Here is an 18,075-nt window from a genome sequence, read left to right as displayed (position 1 = left end):
CTTGTCACGAGTTCGTAATCATTTCGCGAATATAATGAAATAAAAACTCGAGATAAAAATTTTGTTTCTCCGATGAGCTTGTTTCTCGACCGGTGTACCGCAGAAAAGGTATAACGTGCTAGGAGAAAAAGTTACGAGCTTCGATATAGCGCGCGTAACTTTTCCTAACTTTAAAGACGATATAAAATTGATAGGATCGATAAACCTTGAAATATCAAGCGCGTAAATATATGAATTTTTAAATAGGGTAGGTAATTCGAGAGAGCGAACATTTTTATAATAATATCGGGGACAATTTTTTTCGCCAACTAGAATTTCGTGAAAATAACGCGGAATGGCGAGCGAGAGGAGATTCAAAAGCGGCAGAAACTGCTAACAATTCGCGAGATAACGCGGAAGCAGTTTTAATTTGGAGTAACAGTTCACGCATTTCATTACATGAAATTAAAGGAGTTCGTTCGTCATGTTAAAAAATTCTTCCGTGCAATGTTTAACAGCCGGCAGCCTCCCTGAAGAACGGAATGCGTACCAGTTCCGGCATGACTCGAAACCACTTTAATGTCCTCGTTAAAGTCCCAGCCAGTTGGAGGCAACCCTTTATGAATTAAAGCCTCGTTACTTCGCGAAATTAAAAGCCGTGGGAACTTACCATTCCGTGAGTCTATTAATACGGATCCTTTTCCAAGCAGACACGTAATCAATTCCCTGAAAAATATGGAGAAAAAAACTGATTAATTAGAGGAAATTAGTAACCATAATTAAGGATTTTACGGTATTAATTTTAATAAAAAGAAGTCTCAATACGTATAGAGATAAATATTTATTTATCCTTCGACCTAATATCTCCAATGACTTGTAACGTCACTACTAGACTTCCAACTTCCAACTATCAAAGTAAACAGGATGTTCACAGGCTTGGAAGGATTATCCAAGTATAGAGAGTCCACTTGGCCAACTAGTTTGCAACATTCGTCTCAAACAAGTACTTATGTAGCTTTACATTATGAACTAGGTACATTTGAAGTTCGTGCAACATAATTCAATAAACGAGTTGACACAACGAGCAACGAAGCATATGTAGATAGAGTGGTTGGCGAAAGTATTCGAACACTCTTAGAAACCTTTCGTTTACTGTACAGGACCTTAAAATTTCATTAGCTTTGTAACGAAATCTTGGAACTTTTCGTATAATGTACATATTCATCAAAAAATTCTCTCCTAACCGTATACTTTCGTGAGAAACTGTTAGGTCGTCCGAGAAGTTTCTTTCGTTTTATAAGGAAATAATGGATGCACAACATTTTTCGTTTTATATTATTTTATCGAATTACGTACGATCCATTTCGTTTTATCAAAATAAAGATCACAACTTTCGACAGATTAGGTTTCATGTTTGTATAAGGATGCGTTGTTTTAAAAGACGTGTCTGTAAAAGAAAAACACTTTTCGGACAACCTAATAGTTAAACCTCTAGTGGAATCCCTGACAATCAAATATCAGGCTTATCATCTGAAATTCAATATTTACCGCTTACTGCTCAGATTTAAAGTGTGATATTTATTGGTACGTTTAAGCTTAGGAATCTGAAATTCAGGGAAACCGGCATTTCACGTGCAACCATGGAAAATGAACGAGAAAGAATGTGGAATTAAGATCGAAGGGGAAAATTTACAAGGGTCGAACGAATCGCGTAGGATTCAAGGTGGGATGATCCGATTACAAGCGGCGAATAGTGGCACGAAATGTGGATTTGCTTCGCGTTTGCATACTTAATGCTTATCGGATACGACTTAATTACATGGAGAGCCATAAAGCTGCGCTGATTCATTGTCACAATCTTCTCGATTTACGTCGCCCTACATAACGGCCCGATGAATTACCGGCCATTTCTGTTGCATGATTCACGCGCCAATGTACTTTGCATTGCAGCAGCGAACATCGCAGAAAGGGCGAAATTCTGCTTGTACCAACGTCTCTGAGTTACTGGATACTTATTACATTTGTAGCTGCACTCGACAGCAAACTTTCCAACGGTTTCTGTCCCGTGGCTCGCTACACAAAGTCCTTATCCTTCGGACAAGATGATTGCCAGATGCCGACTCATTTTTACAGAATATTTTCAGCTAGTTTAAGGACAAGCCATAAATCTTAGGATCTATTTAGCTGTCCAGGGACAAATAGTCTTTGTGTTAACAGTCCCTATACATATCACCCACTATACTGGAAATCTGCTTTTCTCTGGTACGACGCTTCCCGCTGGCAACTTTCTCTCAAGGGTGGTTAGTATCTTTTTCCAAACACCAACTCAAAATTTAGCCAATGAACAGCGACGTCCATTTCCTTCACTTTTCGAACCAACGCTTTCCTCAACGAATCCGATGATTTCGCATCCTTAGACACACCTAATCATAGTTTTCCAAGGCAGCACCATCGTGACGGAAGATCAGTCGTTAGTCACCTGTCCGAAGTGTTCGTCCGTAGTTAGCAGTAATAATCGATCGGAGTTTCTCGACATCTTAGGCAATCATCCAGCTTAAATCGCGCATCGAAACGTATCGCGCCGAGTTCGAACCTGTAACCGCGAACCGATAAGTGTGCTCATAGAATATATGTTAATAAATATTCATCGTTAAATATATTCGAGTGATTCTTCTGGACCTATGACGCCCATCACCTCACACTTAGAGTAGGTATACATGGCTGTTAAAATTGTAAAATCAGACTGATAAATTCTGAAGAAAATAATCTACAAGATCTTAATTTAACTTACAAGTAAACTGAGAATTTGTATGCGTTAATGGCAAGTTGAAAAGTTTCAAAAGTGCAAAAAATGCATATATGTAATATGCAAAGAATATATAAAATAAACAAAGTAGAATAATCGTTATCAAAGAGCATGTAAGAGTATAACAGCAATTATTGCACTTTATCTATCAATGTCGAAATACCGCTTGGCCTAAAATAGAGTTTCATCGAAAACGGCAGGTTAATATTCGTCAACTACGTAGAAAAATACACAGTAGAGCTGAATTATAGTGTACGTCAATTATTGAGAAGCGAGATTGAAATGCTATAAATAAGATGACGGTGCAGGATAGGCAAAGTGTGGTTCGAGGGAAAAAACCAATACACGTTGTGCAGCAAGCTCTGCTGCTGACATGATTGATTGACTGATGCGAGTGTGTATAGGAATATAACGTACACGTATGTGGCGTGTAAGTTTCTCGTTGTAGCATTGCGCAGCTTCTTTCGATAATTCGTCAATTTTAATTAACACGTATCTTATTCAGTATTACTAATAACAAGTCGATAAATTCCTTTTCCACGTGATAGTTTTCAATATCGTCGATTGTAACTTGATCTGATTTGTTGCAACTATATTCAGCGAAACGATAGATTTGTGATTGTAACGCAACAATAAAAATTGTACAACGGTGGCTATTCTGCAAAGCGTTTTACGCAGTGATTTTTTAATAAAAGCATATCAAGTTTGTATTTTTGAAAGAGCAATTAAAAATTTTACGATTATCTGTGGTTTCGTCGTGTATTTCAGTTGGATTTTAAAAATGAATTTCAAATTCAGTACCTTTGTTACATTTTTATGTTACTTCGTACGATAGTGATTACGGAATAAAATATTTACAAAGTATCAAAACAAAAAAAAAAACAAAAAAAAAAGAAAGAGGAAGTAATTTCCAAAAGATACGCGTATAATAAACGCTTAATCGCGGAAACGTGGTAAATACTAAATAGAGTAGAACGAAAGTCTGCATAGATAATGAATTCCATTAGCGATTAAGTGTAATTTCATCTAACGGATACGGATATCAAAATACGAGAGTAGGATATATAATCGCGTAGCAATGGCAGTTGAATTACTATCGTTTCTTCCTAATCACTGACTACATCAACAACTATGTCGTCAATTATCGTAATTATCACTAATAGTTGTTAATTCGATCGTAACACGAGCTCTGTGGTCCACTATATTATTCTGACGAACGGTTCTGCATGGTCAATGATATTAATAGTGATCACGCACGCCGTAATACCGACTATGTAATCAAACATTCTACGTAAAGTACACTTAATAATAATTAGTTGTATCGTATTCACCAAGAAGCTTATCGCGCGTCCAATTATTCCAGTTAGTTGCGTTGTTACAATACTTTAAAACAGTTTTCAATCTTCTTTAATCGACATTTTTTAAATACTTTGTCGAGCGTTTCATTTTACGCGTTTCAACAGAAGATAATGGAAAGACGAAAGGAACGATGGACAGTGCGTTAGAAGGAACGTTATTATTTGAAATAAAGACATTTCTGATAAAAGGAAATACACGTAATCTGTAAAGCGAAGCAACGTACTTCAAGACAGTTGTATGCGTCGGTGGCGACAAATGTGTTAATGGCTAATTCAAACGGGGATATTCGAAAGGCGATAAAATTGAAATCTGTCTACGTGACCCCGTAAGATCGATCCGATTACCTGCAAATACATGGTGCTAAACGATTTGATGCGCTCGTAGGATTAAGGTGCACCACCACGTTCCAACCGTGCGTACAGTACGCACGTCGTAATCGGATTTCAGAAATTATTGCAATGCGTAGTACGTGATCCAAGAATCTCAGGCAGCGTTGAATTTTCGGACAGGAGAACGTAACGAAAGAGAAATACACGCGTGTCTGTTTCGAAATTAAATTCTTCCCTCTTGAATGAAATTGACTGAATTTTATATAAAACGTCGTAAGATATAATAGAATAGTAAAAGATGATTAATAACTAATCATTAAGCAATTAATACCGATAATTTCCTGTTTGTATAATACAACATTTATGAAATATCGCGACCATAAAGGGAGAAGGAATAATTTATTACAGGATAATGCGACATTCACTTCCACTTCCGATTTGGAAACGAAAATATCTCTGTGGCAAACAAAGACTCGAATGGTGGAAATATCACGAGGTTTTCTAGGAGACCGAAGCCAGGAATCCGAGGTCCTGAAATAACACGAACACGATTGCTTTGGACGGTCTTGAAATAACAATCGTAAGGACACACTCGACAAGCCGGGGCTGTCTTAAATCCTAAAGACCTGGAAATATCTGAAAAGCAGCCCGTTGAAAGAGCATAGGGAATGACAATGCGGAGAAATAGTTCAATTTTCTCCAAGAATTCTCGGAAAGTCCAGCAAGTTAGCAAATCTTAAGCGGATCCACGGACTTAAAACAATATCGTATCGAAGAAAGATTTGCATATTTTTGAGAAAAACGAGAGACCGTTTACATTTCTTTTTCCTTTTGCCGTAATTTCACAGATTTCCAAGTTTGAAACCCTCCGGTTCGGATTGGAGCTAACTTCAACCTACACAAAAATACTTTATTCGGTACTCTACGACATACGACACGTACGACGCGTATGAAATAACAAATTTTGAATAAAATAAATAGGAAATGGAAACCGTGAGATGCATTCGATTTATACGAAGTATCGATAGCTGTTCTAATACGTACAGTTGACAGCGTATTTCTCTATTTATTTCTTACGTGAATTCTAGTTACACGAACTGCTTGTCCAAATACAGTTCAGTCTGTTGAGTTACGATAATAATTCCTTGGAAGATATTGAAAACTAATCATACCGCCCCGTCGATAACTTTTCAAAATTACTATAAACGCGTAACGACCATAAAAATAAACGACTAAAGTCTTTCTGTTTACTCATTCTCATTTTACCTTCGCTCGGCTGCTCGAAGCTTCCTTTTGTTTCATGCGCAACTTAATCTAGCGTCGAGTGACGTTTAAAGCACTTAAGAAGGGCAAATTTATCGCGCGCAGTTTTCTCAACAGGACGACCTAGACATAAATTCGAGTTCCCTCCGGCGCAAACTGCGTGGATGAATTACAGGTGAGAAGAGAGAGAGAGAGAGAGAGAGAGGAAGAAAGAGAAAGAGAAGAAAGGACGGTCGATAGAGTCCTTTAGAGGCTCGAGTGGCGGAGACAGCTGCAAGTGGCTTTGATATTCCTGCGCCTCGGTATTTTGTTTTGAAGCGGTCGTTATCAACGGAAGCGTGTTTCGTTTCATCGCTCACTTTAGGCGAAACTGTTTTCGAGGCATTGGTTTTGTTGCGGTGTGACACCAAGCGCGGACACCGGCGGCCATAGTGCTCGTTTTTGTTGCGAACTCACTGACCCAGCATACCAGAGTGTCTAGCAAAAACTGTGTCAACTGTTACCATGCATTTTACCATGTTCTGCCGTACGCGCGCCACTGTTCCAAAGTTTTACGATATCGCGTGTAATCGACCGCGATGTAAGTTGTATTCGCGTTGTTGCGTGATTGCGCGATTCGGCGCTTTCAAGGATTTCGTAACATCGATGTGACCTGCGTGCTATCGATTTTCACCTTTTTCGCTCGAAGCAAAACTCTCGCGGCTCTTCGTTCTCGGTGATATAAACTCAGTATCATAAGAAAATTGTTAAATTTCATCGAGCATCCCTTTTTAAACCACCCTTTTCTAGAGCTTTGCGCGCGTCTAAGAGAACGGTACAGTTTGTTGCACCTACCATTATAGTTGAACTACATACTTGCCATTCAGCGAGACTCGAGTTTCACTGAAAACGCAGCCGACATTCCTCGTGGATTTGTAACAGGACTTTAAAGACAGAATAGTCACACAACGCGGACTGCAGAAAAGTTTAATTTACTTCGCTACGTATACACGCTTTAATCAGTAGAAGTTCAGCTACATCGTTTAAATCCTTGTAATTATTGCGGACTACCGTACTATTCATTTTCTCGTAGAATTGAAAAGGCAGGATAACCGTACGATAGCTGTATAATACTTGAACTATAAAAAGCTGTTTTAATAAGATTCACCGAATGAGAAATCATAAATGCCTCGTTACATTGAAATTTAACTACTTGAAATTTTTCGGCGTTAATGAGGAGGAGGCCGAGGAGGAATCTGGAGCAAAGATCCACCAGCGTGGCTGACGCGATATACATCATAGCATCCGATAAACTTTCACGATGATATCCGACGTTATTATTAGCTTCTTTGGACGTGCATCGCTTTAGACGTTCATCGTGTATTGGCCATATTGGCTTTTCAATTTTACCAAGATAGCGCATTTTCTTTGAGATAAAAGGCTATCTACATAGACTGCGTTAAATTAGATCGACAAACCTTGGATGACGTTTGACGTTACTTCGTTTCACCGATACGCGACCTTAGTCAAAGGCTTTAGAATTTCTACGAGCAGCCACGCTGTACGACTTGCTAAATTTTCAATTGGTTCCTTTATATAATTCATTCCTTGTGTTATTGCCGCGTCTCATTAATTATACCGGCGTTTCGCGAGCCAAGCGAAAATAGTTCAAGGATTCGACGATTAGGTTAAATGTAATGAGTACGTTTTAAGTTCGAATGCATTGAACGAAATTGGTAACGAGCAGGAGGAAGGCGAATTGAATTAAACGCGAATTACGTCCTTTGATATGAAATGTTCAATTCATTAAGAACGTTGAAGGTTGAGAAAATCGAAATCCAAACAGAAGACGATGTACGCGTACTCGGAGTTGCGTTTTCTTTTTCTTTCCTTTCTTTCTTCTTTTTATCAGATATTTCATCTCGAGTGCAACGGTATGTCAGACGGCTACGGCAGAACGCACCGAAAATTATATCACGCAAACACGACCACGATTCAAACGTCAGATTTCTTGTCAGAAAGCGATTTAATTTCCGATATATCCGGGATAATATAAACGACTAATGCGGCGAACGCGATCAATCAGTGTAATAAAAGGATACAAATCAAGCCTGTTATCAGAGAAATACACTCTGTTGGTGTTTATCAAAATTAACCATGATTCACTAGGCAAATCGCTCGCAGAGGCATAAACAAGAGTTTTAGAGTTATTATCTCCTCTGGTAGGTCGTAACTATGAGTTATGAGAGAACGTCGGTATCGGTGTGTACACAGATCGTCGTACAGGAAACACTGTCCAATAGAAGGACCAGAAAACCGCTTCAACGAGCACCAGGAAAATCGAATTACGTCGCGTTTCATCCGATTCGGTTATCACCTACGAATGCAGCTTCTAACTGCATGATCGAACGTGAATAGCACCGTCGAGTAACGCGTGTCTCTTGTCCGTCCTCGTGTGCTTCGCATGCCACATAAACCTCGTGGAAAGAACGATTGATCGGCCAGGAAATGACGAGATGACAAATTTTTACTAGAAGAACTCGAGACTGTTCTCTCTCTCTCCTCGTCTACATTTAGCTTACACAGACTGGTTTCCATATTAGCTATGTTTCTTTTTCTCATTTTCGACTCAACTATAGGTTTTTTACGTTAAACAGTATCTTGGCAGTTTGAACAAAATATAAAAAATAATCCTATTGATTATCGCATGATTCCTCGTTTTAATTTTCACATTTATTAAACATCTTCTTGAAACGTTAAAAATTCTTTCTATCTGCTAGAACCAAAGCAAGATAGAACTATAGAAATTCATAGATCGTAACAGAATTAATAAAATGTTCTCGATAATTTGCGAATCTAGAAGCATTCCGTTGGCCTTGCTCGTCTATTTCTTTATCAACCGAAAACTACGCATATATTTCGTATAAATGATGATGGCGAGTTTACACAGTTGAATGAACAGGGACGTTGAGATGTCAGTACAGGCTTGAACACGGATATTGGACAACCGTATGCGCGGATTGTCCGCAGACATCGTTCGTGGATGTACGAAGCTTAAGAATGTAGTAAAACTTGCCCTGAAAGCCATATTTATCATTGTCAGCGTAACGTGTTACAATTTTAAGGTTCTAGTGAACTTGTTTACCGAATGTATTATAGTTTGTAGACATCGGAGATCTGCATTGCGTTACAGTAGTATATTTAATCAGGTTGAAACTCACAATGAAAAATGTTTGAAAATTCGTGTTACCCATATTAGGAATTCAAGTACATCGGCTGTACGTATTTGACGAATTTGCAAGAATATCGAATAATCTGTCGTCTGTTATCAGATATAGCTAAATCAAACTGCAAAATACGATATAATCGTTGAATATCGTGAACTATTTCTCGATCGGTGTTGGACTCACGGTTGTGTCAACACGATGATTTTATGTGTAAAAAATTGGAGTTTTAGTATGTTTAGTTGCGCCAAGAGATTTTGAGACTGAAGATTCAAGGATATCGATTCCTTTTCGTTGATTATAGCGTTTAAATAAGTTAAATGATTAACTTAGATTATTTGTGCTTTAGAGGACAACCAGTAACCGTTATCGATTATTCGTTCCACCATATTTGTATCATTGCTTCCTGACAATGAAACAATAAACGATCTTCAGCGCGCTCTTTTTCAACGTATCGATACTCGAAGACTAAAAGGAGCTCAGTGCCTTTTATTGCGATGAACGGCAGAGGAGAATTCGAAGCCAAGGGTTCTGACATGAACGGCGATACGTTCATAATGCAGCTACGATACGAAAGAGCGGTATCGATGAAGCTTTCCAACTGTTCCTTTGATATCTTTCTGATCTACGTAACGATGCACACGCACTTTGCCCTATTTACGTAACCCGTTCCATTTCTTTGCCTGGTAACAAACGCGCGGAAGAAATATTTATAAAAGCGCGTCGCGCAATTTCTCTACGTTATTTGCAGTATTAAAACTGAAATTCCTACGCATGAAATATTTCGTACGTTAAAGGGAGCGGTAAAATTCAGAGGTGAAATATTATGCACGAAAATTCTAGAGAATTATTCGACGCAACGCGAATTATCGTCAATATTTATATTAAAAAGAATCATCTCCGCCTGTGATTATTATTATGATCGTTGATTATGCGATAACAATGATTATTATTTTATTCGTATTCAAAGTGCAAAAATATTCAATTATTTCTGGAATAAATTAATACGTAATTTGTTCTTCCAATATAATCATCTGGCGAATAACTTCTTTATTTTTTGTTTAATATGCGCCATAACGGTTTTAATAATTTAATGATACTCTGTTCATACAAACTGTCTGTTTTATCAAATATTTCCTATATTTTCAAATTCTCGTCAGTGCGTGTGTTTTCATTATTTATTGAAATATGGGTTCCCTTCTTATTTTCTCATTTAAATCGAATAATTTCGTCGTATAAAAATGGACAGGCGATGGATACGGTATATTTATTAATTAAGAACATCGTAATGATTCCTCTCGAAAGAACGAATAAACGTTCACTTTAGCTTCTCTCCCATCTCCAGCTGGCTAATAAGCGGCGATAGGAAAACAATGATAAACGACATAGCACGATGCGGACAACGGAACACGAACAACGGAACACGAACAATAAAACGCGGATAGAGAAAATGAGTTTTCGTTCGATTAAATAAAGCGTTCTCCGGTCGGGGAACCGACGGAAAAACATAAATTTCCCGGCAATTTATACAAATTACGGAGAACCATTAACAACATAGAGAACAGCGTTCCGTTCTACCGCGGCGTTTTATAAATCAGCGTATTCCTGAGCTTTCAATCTTGGTTGTATGCACATGCACCATTCTGAGCGGTGCGCATTTCCGCGTTTAATTCACTTTTTGTTTTGCTTTCCCGCCCACGATCCCCAAGTTTCATCGTTCCTGCGAAATTTTAACGCCAACATTTCGTATCCTATTTATAACAGTGATTACAGGAAAAATGCGCATTGCAAAGAATAGTTTGATTTTTATCAGCCGTCGAATGGTGACAGGAAAGCATTCACAGAGCAAGATCGGCGTTGGAACGTGAAATTTGTGCGCTTGGAATGGAGAGACCGTCGCTGGAAACTTGAAATTCCAATCGGAGTAAGCAGTGGCGAATGCAAAAAGCGCAAAAATCTTTGGTATTTTATATAGTGTCGGCTGCGAAAATTCGGCAACAATATTTTAATTCACGGCCCGATCGTCAGTGTGCTCCAAGTCAGCCAATGCTCAACCACGGCAACACAGCGTGTTAGGGTGAAAAAAATGAAGGATGCACTGGTGATACAGCCTGTAGTTTTTCAACGCGCCTTCGTATGACAGCCGACGCGGCAGCGCGTCGGAATTTATGTGCAGAACACGAGTTCGCCTGAATTCATCGCACAGGCAACTTACTCTCGCACGCTGGGTTATGCGGACGCGCGCGCGGACGCACGCACACAAAACAACCACTCAACCGTGTACGTATATAAGCTTGCAGTGACGGCGGGTGTGGGAGTATCGGTTTTGCATTTTTCAAGCCGATAATTTATCAATCTCATCCCCCTCCACGTCGGACCACGTCCCTCGATCTCTCGGCGTCGACGAGAACTGGCGATGGGAGAGAGAAAGAGAGATGAGGGTGGTCGAATTCGACTAGGAACGATCGTTCCTGGCAGGAAAATAATGAGACTCTTTAAAGGCCGGAAGTTTTCATTCGTGGTAGGGTGCGGAAAATCGATTTTCGCACTTTGTCGACCACACTGTCGACCCTCGTGTTAGTTGCAGACGAATTTATTCCCGTGCTAAGGGAGAGCTGAGTGGAAGGCTACAGTGGAATAAATATTGCAAGGATATAGAGGATGGATAATGCGTTTGAGAACGATACGTAGCCCAACTATCACTTCCTTCGTGAACATTTGTTGTAATGAAATTTTTTGTGGTCTGAACGTAACTGGAAACATCAAAGATCGTTAAAAGAAAATTCTATTAAGAATAAATAGTATGTTATCTATGACACGCGGATTGGATAAGGTAAAAGAATAGGAATACGAAGGACTCAAAGTTACTCTTAATTTACTCGCGTTACTAAAATCCACGTTACGTATTAAAATCGTATTGCAAAATTTCATCGCATATATATACATATACATGTATATTTCTTTTTTGTTTCAGTGCACAATTATTACGGTAAATTTAAAAGATTGGGCCACATCTGGTAGGGATTCCATTTTCCGGAATTATTCAGGATGTTACCCAGATTATGTCCGAAAGATTGATAGCGGCGTTGTTATGGTAACGCACCCCATAAGTAAAATTTAAGGAACGCTTCTTCCTGATTCTCTGCATTATATAACGTGCGTGGAAGGATTATTAAAACGATGCGCGCTGTCACATTGATTTACAGTTGCTAATATAGCATTGGCAATAAATTACAACTTAGAACATACATCTTTTACAACAGTTTCGATTATTAGCATACCTCAGCTATATCAAGACTTCATATTTCACATTTATATTACGGCTTTTCTCTCAGTGTTGTTGCCAATAAAGTTCCGTACTCTATCATTTAACGACACGGTCGTTCGATTCGTTTCAATCCTCTCGCAGCCATGTTCCTAGTACGACGCCTGATTTAAAAAACGGAGACCATCTGTTTTCGTTTACAATTGTAAAGAATGTTACGACATTAAACACCCGGGAACGGAGCTTAATCCGCGATTTATTATGCACGGATATGAAAGTAATCAATTTCTCGGCTCGACGAAGAAAAATGACATTGTCCTTGGCGAAAGTCGTCCTTCACCTCGATCAGCTTTTCCCTCGGTGTGTCGTGTAGCGAGGGTGGACGAATCCTATTGACTGGAAATAGGTGAACGGGTACGAAGGATAGGCGAAAACTCGTATCGGTGGAAAAGGCCGTACTCGGTATTTGTCGAGACAGAGTTTTAAAGGAAAAGACCGCCACGATTCGACCGGAGAATCCTTCCAAGGAAGAGACGGCACTCCACACTCGCACACGGTACAGCAATCCGAAATTATTGGTTCATCGTTCAGCGACAGACCCGTTATATTATTCGAAGATGTGGCTGAGCGAGCGTGTCCTGTTCCCGGAATCATTATTTAACTTCAGCTTATTCAGCAGCTAGAAGAACGAAGAGGGTGGAATGTCTGGTCGAGTGGAAAAAAGTTGAAGAGACCGTTTTATTATCGAGGGCGTCATGTTGCAACGAGAAAATCGATGCCTGACATGAAAAGATCGTGTCGTAGCCAGAGAGACGAATTTTTACCGAGTTTAATGAATCGATTAAAGCAGCCTTAGGAAACAAGACCGCGATTCGCGTGTTTTTGACAACGGAAAGATGCTACGATGAAACGTAGCCACGTTCTATACAATTAATATCCGGCTCTCACACGGAATTAAATAATTGTCACGATTTGAAAGAATATAACAACGTGCTAACGAGTAACCGATATCGAGGGAAGAAAAAAAATCTCTTCCGCAGTTGATACAAAAAATTATCCGCGCTTCTGCGTCTCTGTTACACGTCTCGTGAGTTTTGTCGAGAATTCTCAATTGCCTTTGCAAAACTTTCAACATGGTGTGCGAGTTTGTACCGTTTTTCGTAGTTAAGGAGTCATGGACTCCTGTGTTGCTCGGACTTTAAAGTACTAGAGAAGTGTATAGTGCGAGCCGCATACGAAACTCTGGCAGTTTGGCTGCATACCAACCATCTTCGCGTCTCAAAGTATTTTTCCGCACCGCTGGCCCTTACTGACCACTCGGTAAAATGTGATCCAAAGGCATTTCGTTGAAAGGATGCTTTTCCGATCAACTGCTGCATAAACTATTCCAAGAAGCCGATACCTTCGATAAAAGAATATTCGATAAACTTTTATCGACAGGTGTTATACTTGTCCACTTACTGCATAATATTATGGGAATGTCTTTTCAATATCTTTTTCTTTACTTTTCTAAATGACGATAAAACAAATCTTTCGTAAACAGCTTCATTATCGCCAAATATTCTTTTTTTTATTCATCCGCCATGGTTTTATATTTACGCCCCAAAAGTAAGCCGCTGCAAGATTTGGAACAACTATAACGCGATAAAACTGTAACACGTTAGACGTTGGAGGCGCAGAGACGCAAGAAAGGCCGTGAAAAAGTGTGTTAGGATCAAAATTGAAAGTTTCCAGGCGCGTGACTCGAGTATGTATATCGGTCACGAACCTGCGCTGAAATGTATCGCGCGATAAAAAGGTATCATCGAAAAATTCGGTGGATGGTCCTAAAGTATGCAGCAGTCGCTAAACCTGACCAGACACGATAAGATCGCTTATATGGGAATACACCATAATCGTGGAAGAAATTTTATTTTCCCAACTTTCTGCCTCTTACTTTTTCGACCAACTTGTTTCTAGCCTGGCTAATGACGGCCCTTATCTTCATCCTATTTGCACCTTCCATCAAGCCGGTCTTTTATGCGATGCAAATAGCTTTTTTGTTCAGTTAAGACGAAAGACCAAGAGGAAATGGCTCATGGCCTCTTGAAAGGACGTTTGCGCGACTTAGGAGGACAAAAGTGCACTGCGAGATTTAACTCTTTGTCGTGGCCTGATAATAATTGTTTCCTCGTAATTCATGGAACGCATTCAGGAGTGTGTTAAGATGTATCACGGCTCTTCAATGTTTTACGTCAGGGTGTAACGTCGAGATACCAACCGAGAGCAATTTATTGTGCTCACTTTTCCTTCTAATGGAAATTAAGAGGTCGATGTGACACGCTAAGGCGGCTCTGAGACTCGTTTCATGGAACGTGATAGTGACGAATCTAATTTTACTCTGTTATCAAGGGTAATTATAGAAATAGACGAAAAAGTAACAACGATATAGTTGTAATTGTTAGACGAATTTAGTAAAGGGACGTGAAATTTAATTTTTTGTAGATTATCTACATAACAATGGCGAATTTAACTTAACTCGGTAATTGGTAATTATCCTTCTGTCTGCAACTTTGGTTTTACTGACGTTGTACGCATACTAAGGCGTTTAAACCCTTGCGGCTTTTTAGGTTTTTGTGTTTTAAAAAATCTCCAGAAATTCTTGAATTACCTTCCGAGTTTCTAGAATATCATCCAATAGCTTTTATCGCTTTAATTCTTTTAAGCAAAGCAAAATTTCAACAAAAATATGGAAAGAATGAAAAATTGCTTCGGTACGCGGAAATAGGCGAAAAAGTTAGCATTGCTAAAAGAATTTAGTAAAAGGATTAAAGATGCCATTTTATAGGATGTAACGGTGGAAAATCTAACTATATTTTATTTTATAATAGATAATTATAGAAATGAATGAAGAAACAACAATGATATACATAATTGCAATTTCTAGAAGAATTTAATCCTATTATGTTCTCGATACGTTTTCGATCCAATTATATTCTTCGATGCACGTACACTCGATTCTCTTCTACGATTTGTACATGCAGCTATTTGTAGAAAACGTTGCTTTGTTGCAGATTGAAACGAGATAAAATGTTTCCCTAGAACTATGCTTTAATGTGGTTAATTCGGAAAATCGATATCTTTGTTACACGGAAATACCCTGAGGAAATTCAACGTTGGTTAGACAGTCATGATAAATAAAATAATATTTTCAAAATAGCGTGTGACGCGATGCTGGTAAAACATATTGAAAACGACATAATAGTTAGGCAGACAAAAACCAATTTTAATCAGAGAAGCTAAAAATGAAGCTTATAAATCAGGCAGTGTGATTTATGCTGTTTCAAGTTAACGATGAAAACAACCGTAAATACGACGGAAAATATTCGTCCTAACTATAAATGGTAAAACGAATAATTATAAAAACGTAAATAACCCGCGAAGCAACGTTTGAATCGTTTTGAAATTAATTCATTTTCGTACTGTACGAGTGCGATTATTAAATCGACAATTAAATTCCGTAAGAACGGTTTTAGGAAATAAACTAAAAAATGTTCTTTGTATCGCAGCAAAAGGAATATTAACCGTTACAGATTCGCCTGTCTAAATTATTCATGAATTCGTGGGTATTCTAAAAAAAAAAAATTCTTTGCCAAGTTAGGGAAAAGAAACGCCAGAAGAATGGGAAATAAAAATAACAAGGCCCAGAGAGGGAAATGTAGTTGTTCGTCAGGAAGAAAATTGAATTCCCCGTCGAAGCGCAGCACAGAGAAAATTTATAGCGCTGTTCCGCAGAGGACAGCCAGACACCAACGCGCGTCCGTGTTAATCGATCGCCGTGATTGCACAGATGAAAAAAGGGCCGTGCCACGACCATTATTCGGCTTCTCCTCATTGTCGAAACGAGCCGCGTCTAGTTTCCAGCCGGTCGAAAACGTCTCTGTCGCGAAATCGCTGGAGAAAAGCTTTCCCTTGAGCGCGTCTCCTTTCGAACGAATACAGGGGCTGCGTAACGTGCGGTTGAATCACCGGTAATTAGTACCGGTGAATGGGAACTATGAAAACGGAGATAGTGGATTTTCAGTATAATGATAATTAGATCGTTTTGCACGTTTCACGCGGTACACTTGTTCCATTGATCGTAGAAGTTAATTGCTGAACGCTGGGGGGAAAAAATTCGCCTCGAGCGTCATACGGTACGGTTCGAGACTAATAACGCTGCAATTATGGCTTAACGCGATCCTGCGACTCGAAAAAATTGAGCCGCACAACCAGGCCAATGAATCTGTGGAAAAATATTTCGAATTCCGATGGGAGACGATGTACATGATTTTCGTATCATCGTTGGTTACCGTTTCTACGATAAACGATAAGTATAGGAAAGAAACGAAAGAGGAAAGAGCTTTATGATATTTTCCGAACGACGTGACACAATGCGCGTCAATCTTTCACGTTTCCGATGTTTTTCGCAAACGCCAATAGAACGAATGCAACTTTTTGAATGGAACGTCATATATATTTTTCTATGTCGAAAGTGACTGTTCGAGTAGAATTCAACCACTCGTAACACGATGTCTTTCAAAGCAGCGTGAACTTGCAGAGCAAAGAAATTCATAAATAATACGAATATCTGCTGATTTTAATGGATTCCTTGAAGACAGCAATAAAATATAGGCGGAAAATATTATAGTTAAAGCAAGGTTCGGTGTAAAGCTAAAATAATCTTCGAATTGCCAGTTGTCCGAAACTAATGACAACAATTTAATCGGATTCGACGTTGGCGCTACGCTGACAGAAATTAGGGGTGGAATCGGTACAAGGGAAGGTAGCATCTGGGGCTGACGTCTCGTCAATGCAGGCTTGGAATCTGCGGTTCCTCGGTTTCTCCGTTGTACAGGCGAAAGTGAGAAGGAGCCAGATACTAAAGTAAGGGGAGGCGGGTAACGGAACGGAGATCCGTAAATCGGATAGAGGGGCGGGTACATACATGCAAGACAGCATGGCCAGCGATTTCATAGCTTCCCATTTCGGCTGAGGCTGTCGCGTGATTTATATGAGAACGATCTCGCGTCTGGTGGTGCAAGTAATCGCGCGATGATTGCCGTTTGTAATTGATTGCCAATCGCCCCCGTCACTTAATCCCTGCTGCTTTTCAGAAAATTCACACGATTAGATTAAACGGTGAATAATATCAAACGTAACAAAACGAGCTCTTTGATCGGCGAATAATTAGGATGAAATGTTTAAATCTCGCGCGAACGGACGGAAAACAAATGGTGCTACAAACGCGATTAATAACTGAGAAATAATTAAACGTTCTTCAGTTTATACTGGAATAACAGTTTCCTTATACGAGTATAACGATCGAATTAAATTTGCATGTATGATAAATCGATGTTATTAGGAAGCGATCGTAAATAGCTTCAGGTGTTCCTTTTTAACGTCGTAGATACGTATTTCCATAAAACTAAATTTTAAGCATAATGATCTTTTATTTTACGCGGTTTTCAATTAATATCCTCTATATACTTAGCGATAATTCTACGTTCTGAACTGAAATTCGCGAGGACGATTATCGTCCGAAGATTATTCTAGTCAGTTTCATTTGCATGAATAGACAATTTCATCGAGGAAACTCGACACAATAACCATAACAATTGCCTACTAACGCCATAGGATCCCTCTTATTGACACGATTAGCCACAGGACTGTTTCATTAAGCGAGACTAGTTAAAGTCAATCTGCATGCTAGCCGCTGTATTTGTAATGTAGAAATCTTCCGTAATAGAATTTTCCACCGGCTTCGACATCTTGAATTCGTAGATAAACGTTGAACGCGATCGCAGCAACGCGTTATCGCGATACGATGAACGCGATTTACGCTGCTATCGT

General features: G+C 39.1%; 1 protein-coding gene across 9 annotated transcripts in view; it reads right to left on the bottom strand.

Annotated features, from left to right (window-relative positions):
* The window catches only part of LOC126916914 (TWiK family of potassium channels protein 18-like), a 363,234-nt gene that overhangs the window by 164,257 nt on the left and 180,902 nt on the right, over nt 1-18,075 (bottom strand). For all 9 annotated transcript variants that reach the window (XM_050723215.1, XM_050723211.1, XM_050723206.1 and 6 more), the window contains one exon: nt 650-705. The gene's annotated coding sequence lies outside the window, so the exon portion shown is untranslated. The remainder of the gene's footprint in view (nt 1-649; nt 706-18,075) is intronic.

The sequence above is a fragment of the Bombus affinis genome, chromosome 5, assembly GCF_024516045.1.
Source record: "Bombus affinis isolate iyBomAffi1 chromosome 5, iyBomAffi1.2, whole genome shotgun sequence".
In the NCBI taxonomy this organism is placed as follows: domain Eukaryota; kingdom Metazoa; phylum Arthropoda; class Insecta; order Hymenoptera; family Apidae; genus Bombus; species Bombus affinis.
This window is presented reverse-complemented; position numbering and strand designations above follow the sequence as displayed.